Here is a 14752-nt window from a genome sequence, read left to right as displayed (position 1 = left end):
AACATTGTGCTGGAAGTGCTAGCCAGGGCAATCCGGCAAGACAAAGAAATAAAAGGCATCCAAATTGGAAAAGAAGAAGTAAAACTGTCATTGTTTGCAGATGATATGATCTTATATCTAGAAAACACTGAGAAATCAACGATACACCTACTAGAGCTAATAAACAAATTTAGGAAAGTAGCGGGATACAAGATTAATGCACATAAGTCAGTAATGTTTCTATATGCTAGAAATGAACAAACGGAAGTGACACTCAAGAAAAAGATACCATTTTCAATAGCAACTAAAAAAATCAAGTACCTAGGAATAAACTTAACCAAAGATGTAAAAGACCTATACAAAGAAAACTACATAACTCTACTAAAAGAAATAGAAGGGGACCTTAAAAGATGGAAAAATATTCCATGTTCATGGATAGGAAGGCTAAATGTCATTAAGATGTCAATTCTACCCAAACTCATCTACAGATTCAATGCAATCCCAATCAAAATTCCAACAACCTACTTTGCAGACTTGGAAAAGCTAGTTATCAAATTTATTTGGAAAGGGAAGATGCCTCGAATTGCTAAAGACACTCTAAAAAAGAAAAACGAAGTGGGAGGACTTACACTCCCTGACTTTGAAGCTTATTATAAAGCCACAGTTGCCAAAACAGCATGGTACTGGCACAAAGATAGACATATAGATCAATGGAATCGAATTGAGAATTCAGAGATAGACCCTCAGATCTATGGCCGACTGATCTTTGATAAGGCCCCCAAAGTCACCGAACTGAGCCATAACGGTCTTTTCAACAAATGGGGCTGGGAGAGTTGGATATCCATATCCAAAAGAATGAAAGAGGACCCCTACCTCACCCCCTACACAAAAATTAACTCAAAATGGACCAAAGATCTCAATATAAAAGAAAGTACCATAAAACTCCTAGAAGATAATGTAGGAAAACATCTTCAAGACCTTGTATTAGGAGGCCACTTCCTAGACTTTACACCCAAAGCACAAGCAACAAAAGAGAAAATAGATAAATGGGAACTCCTCAAGCTTAGAAGTTTCTGCACGTCAAAGGAATTTCTCAAAAAGGTAAAGAGGCAGCCAACTCAATGGGAAAAAATTTTTGGAAACCATGTATCTGACAAAAGACTGATATCTTGCATATACAAAGAAATCCTACAACTCAATGACAATAGTACAGACAGCCCAATTATAAAATGGGCAAAAGATATGAAAAGACAGTTCTCTGAAGAGGAAATACAAATGGCCAAGAAACACATGAAAAAATGTTCAGCTTCACTAGCTATTAGAGAGATGCAAATTAAGACCACAATGAGATACCATCTAACACCGGTTAGAATGGCTGCCATTAAACAAACAGGAAACTACAAATGCTGGAGGGGATGTGGAGAAATTGGAACACTTATTCATTGTTGGTGGGACTGTATAATGGTTCAGCCACTCTGGAAGTCAGTCTGGCAGTTCCTTAGAAAACTAGATACAGAGCTACCATTCGATCCAGCGATTGCAATTCTCGGTATATACCCGGAAGATCGGAAAGCAGTGACACGAACAGATATCTGCATGCCAATGTTCATAGCAGCATTATTCACAATTGCCAAGAGATGGAAACAACCCAAATGTCCTTCAGCAGATGAGTGGATAAATAAAATGTGGTATTTACACACGATGGAATACTACGCGGCAGTAAGAAGGAACGATCTGGTGAAACATATGACAACATGGATGAACCTTGAAGACATAATGCTGAGCGAAATAAGCCAGGCACAAAAAGAGAAATATTATATGCTACCACTAATGTGAACTTTGAAAAATGTAAAACAAATGGTTTATAATGTAGAATGTAGGGGGAACTAGCAGTAGAGAGCAATTAAGGAAGGGGGAACAATAATCCAAGAAGAACAGATAAGCTATTTAACGTTCTGGGGATGCCCAGAAATGACTATGGTCTGTTAATTTCTGATGGATGTAGTAGGAACAAGTTCACTGAAATGTTGCTATATTATGTAACTTTCTTGGGGTAAAGTAGGAACATGTTGGAAGTTAAGCAGTTATCTTAGGTTAGTTGTCTTTTTCTTACTCCCTTGTTATGGTCTCTTTGAAATGTTCTTTTATTGTATGTTTGTTTTCTTTTTAACTTTTTTTTTCATACAGTTGATTTAAAAAAGAAGGGAAAGTTAAAAAAAAAAAAGAAAAGAAAAAAGACAAACAAGGAAAAAAAAAAAAAAAGATGTAGTGCCCCCTTGAGGAGCCTGTGGAGAATGCAGGGGTATTCGCCTACCCCACCTCCATGGTTGCTAACATGACCACAGACATAGGGGACTGGTGGTTTGATGGGTTGAGCCCTCTACCATAAGTTTTACCCTTCGGAAGACGGTTGCTGCAAAGGAGAGGCTAGGCCTCCCTATATTTGTGCCTAAGAGTCTCCTCCTGAATGCCTCTTTGTTGCTCAGATGTGGCCCTCTCTCTCTGGCTACGCCAACTTGAAAGGTGAAATCACTGCCCTCCCCCCTACGTTGGACCAGACACCCAGGGGAGTGAATCTCCCTGGCAACGTGGAATATGACTCCCGGAAAGGAATGTAGACCCGGCATCGTGGGATGGAGAACATCTTCTTGACCAAAAGGGGGATGTGAAAGGAAATGAAATAAGCTTCAGTGGCAGAGAGATTCCAAAACGAGCCGAGAGATCACTCTGGTGGGCACTCTTACGCACACTTTAGACAACCTTTTTTAGGTTCTAAAGAATTGGGGTAGCTGGTGGTGGATACCTGAAACTATTAAACTACAACCCAGAACCCATGAATCTCGAAGACAGTTGTATAAAAATGTAGCTTATGAGGGGTGACAATGGGATTGGGAATGCCATAAGGACCAAACTCCACTTTATCTAGTTTATGGATGGATGTGTAGAAAAGTAGGGGAAGGAAACAAACAGACAAAGGTACCCAGTGTTCTTTTTTACTTCAATTGCTCTTTTTCACTCTAATTATTATTCTTGTTATTTTTGTGTGTGTGCTAATGAAGGTGTCAGGGATTGATTTAGGTGATGAATGTACAACTATGTAATGGTACTGTAAACAATCGAAAGTACAATTTGTTTTGTATGACTGCGTGGTATGTGAATATATCTCAATAAAATGATGATTTAAAAAAAAAAAAAATCAAACAAAACCAAATTTCTTTTCTTTGTTCTGCCAAACATTAGAAAAAAACTGAAAGTGTCCTTGTTGAGTGGTGAATATATTGACAAAATTAAATATCACTTTTAAGTCTAGAATATTACATGTATGCTAGTACACAGAACTCGATCATTTTCAAACTGCTATAAACAGTGCTGAAATCCGTTCTTTCAGGGGGACAGAAAACATTTATAATAGCAATAGCCTCGACAGCCATAGCTTCTTGTAACTGACTCTAACAATGGAAAAAAAAAAATCCTATGACAATAGCAAGAAAATGAATTTTCATTTTAAAAGGCAGCCTCGATACAATCAGAGGCTTTCTTGCCACCCAGATCTTCTGTAGACATCCAAACATTTCACTGTAAGGTCTCAAAAATCAATAGCAATTTATTCTCTCTTTGGACCCCAAGCAACAGAAGTAAATAATACTGTCACCTCCAGCCTGCCTGCAGAACCGGGTCACAAAACAGCCTTGCCACTAAAATACAACCTTCAGCAACTCTTTATCTATGCTGGCTGCTGATTATATTGCTTCTCATAAGGGACACATACTTCAACAAAGCCACACAAGAGGGCAGGCTTTCGTGCCTTAGCTAGACAGAATGCTGGGGCCCGAATTAAAAAGTAGTCTTGACATCTATCTAAACTTCCTGCTTCAATGATATGGGTTTTATGGAAGAAAAACAAGCAAATTTATGTTTCAAAATTATTAAAGCTAAGGGGAAAATATGAGATCGAATATACTATATTTGCCATTTTTTTCTTCAGAATTTAAGAAAATCACTAGATCTCTGAAGCAACTCGCTGAGCTATATTTTACAGCTAAAAACCTCTAACTGGCCAATTTTTACCTTATCTGACTATACAAATATTAACATATAAGTAAATATATTGCTTATATATTGATCTATAAGCAAACCAAGATATAAAAATGAAAATTTTATTCTTAAATATGTTCAACTGAGTAGGTGATTTTGACATTACCTGATTATATAAGATGCCACCTGCATTTTGAAACAATGGAAGGAATCTTAGGAATAATCTAGCAGAATCCTATCCATTCACCGATAAAGAAAATCAGGCCCTATCTCTAACACCAGACAACTACTTAATGGAACAAACAGGACTAAAATCCAGTTTTGACAACTTTTTCACTGTGCTTTTTGTTGACAAAAAATTACTTACAGGCATAATAAAAAAGAGTCAAAGTGTTTTTTAAGACAGTGTATAGCCAGGCAGCTTCCCTCAGGGATATACATTATTGCTTGAGAGAAAAATCAAGCACTTTGGAAGCTTTATGCCATCATTAAAAATTTCAAATCACAAGAGAACTTATGTCATACTGGCAGTATTTATTGTCTATCTGTTGTGTACTTAGTAAGGACTAAGAGTAAAATATATACATGCTTAAGAACTGTTGGAGTATTAGAAAATAATCAAATGCCATATTGTGTGGTGGAAGAATTAATGGAGATCAGGCCAAGCAGGGGCGGGAAGAGAGGTTAGAAAGGAAAGGGGCGGTGGAGAGAGACAGTTCTGGAGAGCAGGAAGGAGTGGTAGTGAGGGTGGGAGACTGGTGTGGGAAGCCAGGGCTGGTGGGAGCAGAAGACGCCCATGAAGTGAAATGCAGGAGTCAGGCAGGACCAGACAATGAAAGGCCCCAAATAAAGTAGAGTTAAATATTTTGTTTTGGGAACATCACTGTGGCTCACTCTTGGCTCAAGAAAAAAAAAACAAATACTTTAAAGGTGCTATCTTATCGGTCAGAAAAAAATATGACAAAAAATATGACTGACTTTTTAAAATAATCATGCCTTTGAAATTTCATTTAATTAGAAAATACATAATTGTTAAAAATTCATTCACAATTATTTTGGTTTTCTGGTAAAGTTAACATCACTAAGCTCAGGGAAAAATCTCTGAATCCCTCATTTTTATTTTGTGACATTAACTATTTTAGCAAAAGAAAACAAAAACCGGGACAGGGAATTTTGATAAATCAGGTTTAAATTTTGGACTTTAGAAAAGATACATCAAATTGATATAGTCCACTTTCTATAAAAATATGAAGCATCTAAATGTTAGATGCTGAATCACTAAAGCTCATGCAAACTAAATTAAAAAACATCCTTTATTGTTTTGGCAGATTTAGCAGAAATTTTTGAAACTTTGCAGAAAACTTAGATTCTTTTTTGTTTTATGCATTTATTGTGGAAAGTTTGGGAAAATTATATATAAACAAAATAAAATTTATCATTTTAAAGTCCATCCACCAAAGATATTTACTGTGACATCTGGTGTAGTCCTCTTCTATGATTTAAAAACAATCTGCAGTTGAGATAGAAATATTTTACCCATAATTCAGTAATATATATCAAAAGTCTTGAAATAACTGTGTAAAATTTATCTTAAAGAAGAAATTGTGGATGTGGGCAACGTACTAGCTGCAATGCAATGTATTAGGAAAGAGTGAAGATTGGCAATAATTCTAATAGCCAACAGTAGGCATTCAATAAGTAAGTTATAAACATTCATTTTTTTGTTTTGTAATTTTTCTTTTCATATGTATTTAATATAGTCAAAACTCATCCATTTATTTCCCCAATTCTTTCAATTTGGAGAACTGCCCTTAGAACATTTACAAGTAAATTTGTAAAAACTAAATGATGGTAAGTTAAACTGAGCATTAAGTGTCTTTGAAGCAGGAACCATGCATTTGCTACCATTCATTCCTCAGGGCCTAGAATGGTGCCTGACCTAAAGGGCACCATCAATAAATATTTAACTGCATGAAAACATAAAGCTAACTGGTCATTTTTAACTCAAACCCACTTACTTTAAAAAATATATTTGAAGCAGCTTATAACGAAGCATAAGAATGTAGATAAAAAATAAATATTGATAAAAATAAGGAAAACAAGAGACATCTTAAGCACACAAAGGAAAGAGGAAAACACAAAAACAGGAACTTAAGGTCATGCCAATACTCAGCTATATCTGAATTTCATGTCAGGCAGGGCTATAGCAGAACTCCAAGTAAAGCAGTGGAAGATGATGATTAAAGGTTAAAACTCTGAATTAAAGCTAGCAGGATTCAAATTCTGATTTCACCAAACGTTAGCACTGTAGGACTCTATGTAAGTAATGGATCTCTCTGGGCCTCAGTTTCCCCACCTGGAAAATGGAGATATTAATGATGGTATTGCCATAGGGTTGTTGTGAGATCACCCTGAGCCAACTCACGTATGATGCTTATTGCACATGCTGGAGCACATTAAGAGCTCAATGTATACCAGATACCATTTTATCAATTATTATAGCTTGAACTATATGCAAAAGATACCACTCAGTTTTCATAGTTTTAATATTTATTGAGAACTATGTTAAAAACTCAGTTAATAGAAGTCTAGCCAAGGCTTTCTAAAGCCTCACATAGAAATGGAAGAAACAGACTTACTGACATATAACAGCGACATGTACCATAATAAAGGTATGCACTGCGTTCCTGGGGGTGAGAAGAGGAAATGATGAATTACTAAGGACAGTGGTGCAGTACCATACAAACAGATCTTACAGCGAGGGTGCTGAAGGAATTGGAACACCAGAAACAAGTCAGAGTGACCCAGGCAGACTGGGCAGCAGAAGAAAATAAACTGAGGCATGGGATACGCACAAAGCAGGCAGTGTTTAGAAGATGAATGGTAGGATGCTGATGGAAGTGCTGCAGGAAATAAAATAGTAAAATGATACTGCGATCAATATTTGAAAGCTCTAGTGTATAAACCTGGTTATTTGGGTGCCATCAAGCAAGCAAAGGACAGATATCATGGAGCAATAAAGACAACAGTGTTTTAGATACCTGAATTATTACAGAAAACAGACTGGGTTTAGAGAGTAGAAAGAAGAGACTAGAGGTCGGTAGACCAATAAGGAAGTTATCATAATAATCCCAGGCAAGGAACAATATAGACTGGAAATAAGACAAGATAGTGGGGTTAGAAAGAAAGACATAAAAAATACTGTGGAGGCAGAATCAAAGAATTAGTGGATACGATAGTCAAAGATGATTTCATGGTTTCTACTTTAAACGATTAGGACAGTGACAAAATTAATTCAGGAAGGTAACAGAAGGGAGGAAATTTGGAGTGGCAAAGAGAGAAGAGTTTAGTTTTAAATACACTGAATTTGAGATAGCTGTGGAACATGGGGTAATGTTCAACAGACAAATGGAAATAAGGTGCTGCAGCTTGGAATGTAGATTTGGAAATAATCTGTATACAAGTAATAGCAAAATTTATAAGACTAGGTGTAATCATATGTAGTGAGCATTTCAAGTCAAAAGAAAGCCAAGGGACTGTCACTTGTATCAAAAAAAGTAGAAAACATCTAAACTAATAACTGCTAAGCAGGCCTATCCAAAGAGAATGACAAGCTATCCTAAAGGACAGAAAAACTTTATAATAATTATAGAGACATATTACATGTCTGGATGGGGAGACTAATTTGCTTAAAATCATCAATTCTCTAATTAATCTGTGGATTTAATGTAAGTCAAATGAAAACTGCAATATAATTTGGAGAAGCTTAATGAAATTATTCTAAAATCATCTGGCGTAAGTATCTGAGAATAGCCATTTTTTTAAGAGGAATAATGAAAGGAGAACCTGTCCTGGTAGATATTAAAACGTATTATAAAAGCATAATTATATAGTACCAATTCATGTGCAGAAAGATTACTGGAATAGAAAGTCCAGAAAGAGACACAAGTACATGTAACAATTTACAAGATGAAAACCTGGTATTTCATATCAGCAGAGAAAGAGGTAACTTAAGAAGCAGCCACATGAGACAGACTTTTCTTCTGAGATAGGCTGGGAAAAATGGAGAAAGTTTGAGTTTTCCATAGGTAGAGAAGACCCCAGTGATAAAAATACAAAACAGGGGGTTTAATTATTGTAAAGTTATGGACATAAGGTAGTTGTGGATTCTAGTGAATGTCAAATGCTGGAAGGATCAAAATGAAATGACTGACCATAACGGTAAGAGAGGACAGCTCTTAAAAACAGAAGCCTTGGTCAATTTTAGTATCTGATTATCTGCTAGATATCACTAGCAGAAGTGAAAAGTAAAACATTATCATGAGAGACTGGGCTTGCCAAATTTAAGATTTCTGAGTTGTCTGTTCGGAGAAATGGCATAATAAATCAGACTGCAGCGGTAGAAATGTCTGAACAGGATTTTGGTAGGTCAGTAATGTAGACTGTGAAGTTCTCAAAAGAAGCGCCTCAGAATGAAGGCAGAGAGGAGAGGGGATGGGCAGTTGAATGATAAAATCCTCAATTTCTATGGAGGAGAGACCCAAGGGAAAACAGATGAAGAGAAAGGAAAGGAAGTGATTTAGCCAGATATTTTGAGCTTCAACTGGAACAGGAAGTTTCTGACAACCAGACTGTGAAGCAGAAGAGGTAGATTATTTATCTCTCTACAGTGCTTAGCACGAAGCATACATAGGTTACCTAAAAGTCAATGAATGTTAAAGGATATGCTGAAGAAGTACTGGAGAACCTAAAGCCCACCCTACACTCAGACAGCAAGGCATAGGAGCTAAAGGAGAAATGAACAGCAGCCAGTTGAGGGGGCAAGCAGTATCATCAGGGAAAGTCAGGGTCAGCCAAAGTCGGGGAGGTAGAAAAGCTTAAAAGGAAGGCCAGGGGTTTAAAGGAGAGTAACAATTAGGCTAGCTGGGTGCATTTCCTTCGGACCTTTGAAACAAAGCTCCTAAAATGGTCATGGAAATCAACATTCTTAAAATGGTAGACTTGACAGACTCTTGAAATCTTTGTACAAATAGGGAAAAAGAAAATATTTGACTATTTATTTCTGAATTTCAGAGTGTGTTCTCTCAAACATTCTCATCTAGAACTCTATCAGCCAGTGGAAAATATATAGACTCACTGGGACTGATTTACACTAAGATACCTGGCCAGGATTGGCATGTTGAAGTACAGCTGCCAAGCCAACCCATATGTGCACCCGCATCAACTCAAGGAGAGGTGGCTGGCTTGCCAATTTTCTTTGAAAAAGAGTTTACCTAGGTAAGTAGATTAAAAGGCCTATTTTTGAAAAAAGCTTTGTTGAGGTATAATTGACACACAATAAGCCACCCAAATTTAATGTGTACAATTTGATATTTGGGGGCAAGTATATAAACCCATGAAACCATCACCACAATCAAGATAAAGAACACTGTTCAGCACCCCAAAAGACTCCTCCTGCCCTTGTACTCCTTCTCCCCTGCCCTCCCAGACCTCCTTTCACCGACCCCAGTACTACCCATCTGCTGTCTGTAGAATAGTTGCATTTTCTAGACGATAAACGAATGAAATTATACAGCTTGTATTTTTTCCTGGCTTCCTTCCCACCACATACTGTGGAAATCATTCACATTGCTTCAGTATCAATACTTCACTCCTTTTATTGTTGAATACTATTTCTGCATATGGATGTGCCACAATTTGCTTATCCATTCACCTGTTAATACTCATTGGGTTATTTTCAGATTTTGGGCTATTGCAAATAAAGCTGCTGTGAACATACATGCACAAGTCTTTGTATGATTAATATGTGTTCATTTCTCTTGGCTAAATGTCTAGGGGTAGAATGGCTAGGTTATATGGTACCTGTATATGTAACTGTTTAAGAAATTGCCAAACTATTTTTCCCAAGCAGGTTTTTCCATTTTACATTCCCACCTTTGGTGTGTAAGAGTACCAGTTCTACACAACCTCGCCAACTTGATATGATCAGTCTTTTTAATTTTAGTAATTGTATAATAGTATCTCATTGTGGTTTTAATTTGCATTTCCTTAATGACTAATAATGTTGAGCATCTTTTCATGTCTTATTTGTCATCTGTATATCATCTTTTATGAAATATTTGTTCAAATCTTTTACATATGCTTTATTAGGCTATTTTCTTATTATTGAGGTTTTTTTTTTTTAATTAAATTCAGTTTTATTGAAATACATTGGCACACCATACAATCATCCATGGTATACAATCCACTGTCCACAGTATGATAACATAGTTATGCATCCATCACCACAATCTATCTCTGAACATTTTCCTTACATCAGAAAGAACCAGAACAAGAATAAAAATAAAGGTGAAAAAAGAACACCCAAATCATCCCCCCATCCCACCCCATTTGTCCTTTAGTTTTTATCCCCATTTTTCTACTCATCCATACACTAGATAAAGGGGGTGTGATCCACAAGGTCTTCACAATCACACTGTCACCCCTTGTAATCTGCATTATTATATAATTGTCTTCAGGAGTCCAGACTGCTGGGTTGGAGTTTGGTAGTTTCAGGTATTTACTTCTAGCTATTCCAATACATTAAAACCTAAGAGGTGTTATCTATATAGTGCATAAGAATGTCCACCAGAGTGACCTCTCAACTCCATTTGAAATCTCTCAGCCACTGAAACTATTTTGTCTCATTTTGCATCCCCTTTTTGGTCAAGAAGATACTCTCAGTCCCATGATGCCGGGTCCACATTCATCCCCGGGAGTCATATTCTGCATTGCCAGGGAGATTTACACCCCTGGGAGTCGGGTCCCACGTAGGGGGGAGGGCAGCGAGTTCACCTGTCTAGGTGGCTCAGTTAGAGAGAGAGAGGACCACATCGGAGCAACAAAGAGGTACTCAGGGGGAGACTCTTAGGCACAACTACATGCAAGTTTAGACTCTCCTTAGCGGTAACGAGCTTCATAAGGGCAAGTCCCATGATCGAGGGCTCAGCACATCAAACCGCCAGTCCCAATGTTTGTGACAACATCAACACCAGTCCAGGTGAGGAAGTCCAACACATCCGCACCTTCCCCCAGATCCTCGGGGCTGGGGAGGGGGAGGCTGTAAATATATTTTTTATTATCTGCCCAAATTACTCTGGGATGTGTCACTATTTCACTCCAGCCTATACTAACCTACTGTATCTCACTTCCTATTCAAAGTTCCATGCAATTGTGGTGTTTGAACAAATCGACTGTAGAGTTGTACCGTTTAGAAAATTTAGATCCTGTACCAAATAGATATCTCTTCCCTTGGTCTCACACGGAAGCTGAAGTTTTAAAACACAATCAGTTTCAACCTTTACCCTTTGGCTTGGCTTGCCCTGGTCTTAACCAAACCTGCTTCATTCATATCACTAATTGAAGTCTGGGCTCTTTTACAGCTTTTTTTTTTTTTTTTTTTTTTTGACAGTGGCTGCATGCACTAATACTGACATTCATATCTGCCGAGCTCTAGCTCTGAGTTTCAGGTGTCTCAGAGATATGCACTGTTCCAGAGACCAATCAGGTTATACAGTAGGGGATCAGCATCTCAAAGTTTAGAGATAGGCCTTACAATTCAGGGATAGAGTTAACTGCTGTAAGAGCTTACAATCTAGGGATTATTACAATTATTATGTCCATGTTAGGCTATGTTCTAAGATTCAATTCTGAGTTTACACATTGTAGTTAGTCCATATTGGTGAGGCATCATCCCTCTCACCATGTTTTCTCCAACACTTTTACTCCTATATATATATTTTTTTTTCCTACAATTTTATAGAGTTATATTCACATACCATACATTTATCCACAGTGTACAATCAGTTGTTCATGGTATCATCATAAAGTTGTACATTTATCACCACAATCAGGACTTGAACATATTGATTACTACAAGAAAAATTGTTTTTTTTTTTCAGCAATAAGAAAAAAATGATAAAAAGAAAAATAACATGTCATACAATACAATATACTAGTAAGGACAGCAAATAACACCACTACCAAGAATCCCATATTCCTCCCCTGTATCCCCCTCATATACATTTAGCATTGGCATATTGCCTTTGTTACATTTAATGGAGGTATATTACACTGTTACTGTTGACCATAGACTCCAGTTTGCTTTGATTATGTTTTTTCCTGAATACCATCCCCTTTTCAACTCTCTACATGGTCAACATTCATTTGCTTTCCCACATGCAAAAACATTTTTATATTTGTATATTTAGTAACAGTCATTGGCCACTCCAGTTTTTGCCACATTATACAGTCCCAGTCTTTATCATCTATCTTTACCTCTGGTGTCATACATTCTCCTATCCCACCTCTTTCAGCTTTACTCACAGACATCTTTGTTCAGTGTACTTACAATACTGTGCTACCATCACACAGTATTATGCTATCTATTTCTGGATCTATGCAATCAATCCTAAACATTCTGTAGTCCTTCAGCATCAAATGGCTGTTCTCTGCCCTCTTTCTATCTCCTGGTCGCCTGTGTTGTCAGCTTTTAACTCCCAAAGTTTGTTCATTAATGGCTGTTCATATTAGTGAGACCATACAGAATCTGTCCTTTTGTTTCCGGCTAACTTCACTCAACATAATGTCCTCAAGGTTCATCCACATTATTACATGATCCATGTCTTTGTTCTGTCTTACAGCTGCATAATATTCCATCATGTGTATATACCACAGTTTGTTTATCCACTCATCCTTTGATGGATATTTGGGCTGTTTCCATCTCTTGGCAACTGTGAATAATGCTGCAATAAACATCGGTTTACAAAGGTCTGTTTGTGTCTTAAGTTTCAGTTCCTCTGAGTATATACTTAGCAATGGAATAGCTGGGTCATATGGCAAATCTATATTTAGCTTCCTGAGGAACCTCCACACTGTCTTCCAGAGTGGTTGCACCATTCTACATTCCCACCAACAATGAATAAGTGTGCCTCTTTCTCCACATCCTCTCCAGCACTTGTCATTTTCCGTTTTTTGGATAATGGCCATTCTGGTAGGTGTGAGATGATATCTCATTGTGGTTTTGATTTGCATTTCCTTAATAGCCAATGAAGTTGAGCATTTTTTCATGTTTTTGAGCCATTTGTACTTCCTCTTCAGAAAAATGTCTGTTCATGTCCTTTGCCCATTTTTTAATTGGATTATTTGTCTTTCTGTTATTGAGATGCAGGATTCCTTTATATATTCGGGATATTAAACCCTTATCTGATATGTGGTTTCCAAATATCATCTCCCATTGTATAGGTTGCCTTTTTACTTTTCTGACAAAGTCCTTTGATGTACAAAAGTGTTTAATTTTGAGGAGATCCCATTTGTCTATTTGTTCTTTGGTTGCTCGTGCCTTGGGTGTGAGGTCTAAGAAACCACCTCCTTTCACAAGATCTTTAAGATATTGCCCTACATTTTCTTCTAAGAGTTTTATGGTCTTGGTGCTAATGTTTAGGTCTTTGATCCACTTTGAGTTAATTTTGGTATAAGGAGTGAGATGGACATCCTCTTTCATTCTTTTGGAAATGGATATCCAGTTCTCCAAACACCATTTATTGAACAGGCTGCTCTTTCCCAGTTGCTTCAGCTTCACTGCCTTATCAAAGATCAGTTGTCCGTAGATGCGAGGGTCTACTTCTGAACACTTAATTTGATTCCATTGATCAGTATATCTGTCCTTATGCCAGTACCATGCTGTTTTGAGCACTGTAGCTTTGTAATATGCTTCAAAGTCAGGTAGTGTGAGACCTCCCACTTCATTCCTCTTTCTCAAGATATTTTTGGCTATTCGGGGCACCTTACCCTTCCAAATAAATTTAGTTATTGGGTTTTCGATTTCTGTAAAGTAAGTTGTTGGGATTTGAATTGGTATTGCATTGAATCTGTAAATCAGTTTAGGTAAAATTGCCATCTTAACTATATTTAGTCTTCCAATTCATGAACATGGTATGTTCTTCCATTTTTTTAGGTCTTGTTCAATTTCTTTTAGCAGTTTCTTATGGTTTTCTATGTAAAGGTCTTTTGTGTCCTTGGTTAAGTTTATTCCTAAATACTTGATTCTTTTGGATGCTATTGTAAATGGCATTTTTTTCTTGATTTCCTCCTCTTGTTGCACATTACTTGTGTATAGGAACACTACAGATTTTTGCGTGTTGATCTTGTAGCCTGCTACTTTGCTGTATTCATTGATTAGTTCTAGTAGCTTTGCTGTAGATTTTTCTGGATTTCCTACATATAGAATCATGTCATCTGCAAATAGTGAAAGTTCTACTTCTTCCTCTCCAATTTGGATGCCTTTTATTTCTTTTTCTTGCCTAAATGCTCTAGCTAGAACTTCCAGCACAATGTTGAATAACAATGGTGATAGTGGGCATCCCTGTCTTGTTCCTGATCTTAGAGGAAAAGCTTTCAGTCTCTCCCTATTGAGTGTGATGTTAGCTGTGGGTTTTTCATATATTGCCTTTATCATATTGAAAAAGTTTCCTTCTATTCCAATCCTTTGAAGTGTTTTCATCAGGAAAGGATGTTGAATTTTGTCAAATGCCTTTTCTGCATCGATCGAGATGATCATGTGGTTCTTCTGCTTTGATTTATTGATGTGGTGTATTACATTAATTGATTTTCTTGTGTTGAACCAGCCTTGCATACCTGGAATAAATCCCACCTGGTCGTGGTGTGTAATTCTTTTAATGTGCTGCTGGATTCGATTTGC

General features: G+C 37.1%; 1 protein-coding gene and 1 long non-coding RNA gene across 5 annotated transcripts in view; both read right to left on the bottom strand.

Moving 5' to 3' along the window:
- The window catches only part of PRKN (parkin RBR E3 ubiquitin protein ligase), a 1621201-nt gene that overhangs the window by 1541694 nt on the left and 64755 nt on the right, over nt 1-14752 (bottom strand). The window lies entirely within an intron of this gene.
- The window catches only part of LOC119519860, a 259688-nt gene that overhangs the window by 223157 nt on the left and 21779 nt on the right, over nt 1-14752 (bottom strand). The gene's annotated exons all lie outside the window — the stretch shown is intronic.

This window comes from Choloepus didactylus, chromosome 24, assembly GCF_015220235.1.
Source record: "Choloepus didactylus isolate mChoDid1 chromosome 24, mChoDid1.pri, whole genome shotgun sequence".
Classification (NCBI taxonomy): Eukaryota; Metazoa; Chordata; class Mammalia; order Pilosa; family Megalonychidae; genus Choloepus; species Choloepus didactylus.
Note: the sequence above shows the minus strand (reverse complement) of the source record. Positions and strands in the feature narration are given on the sequence as shown.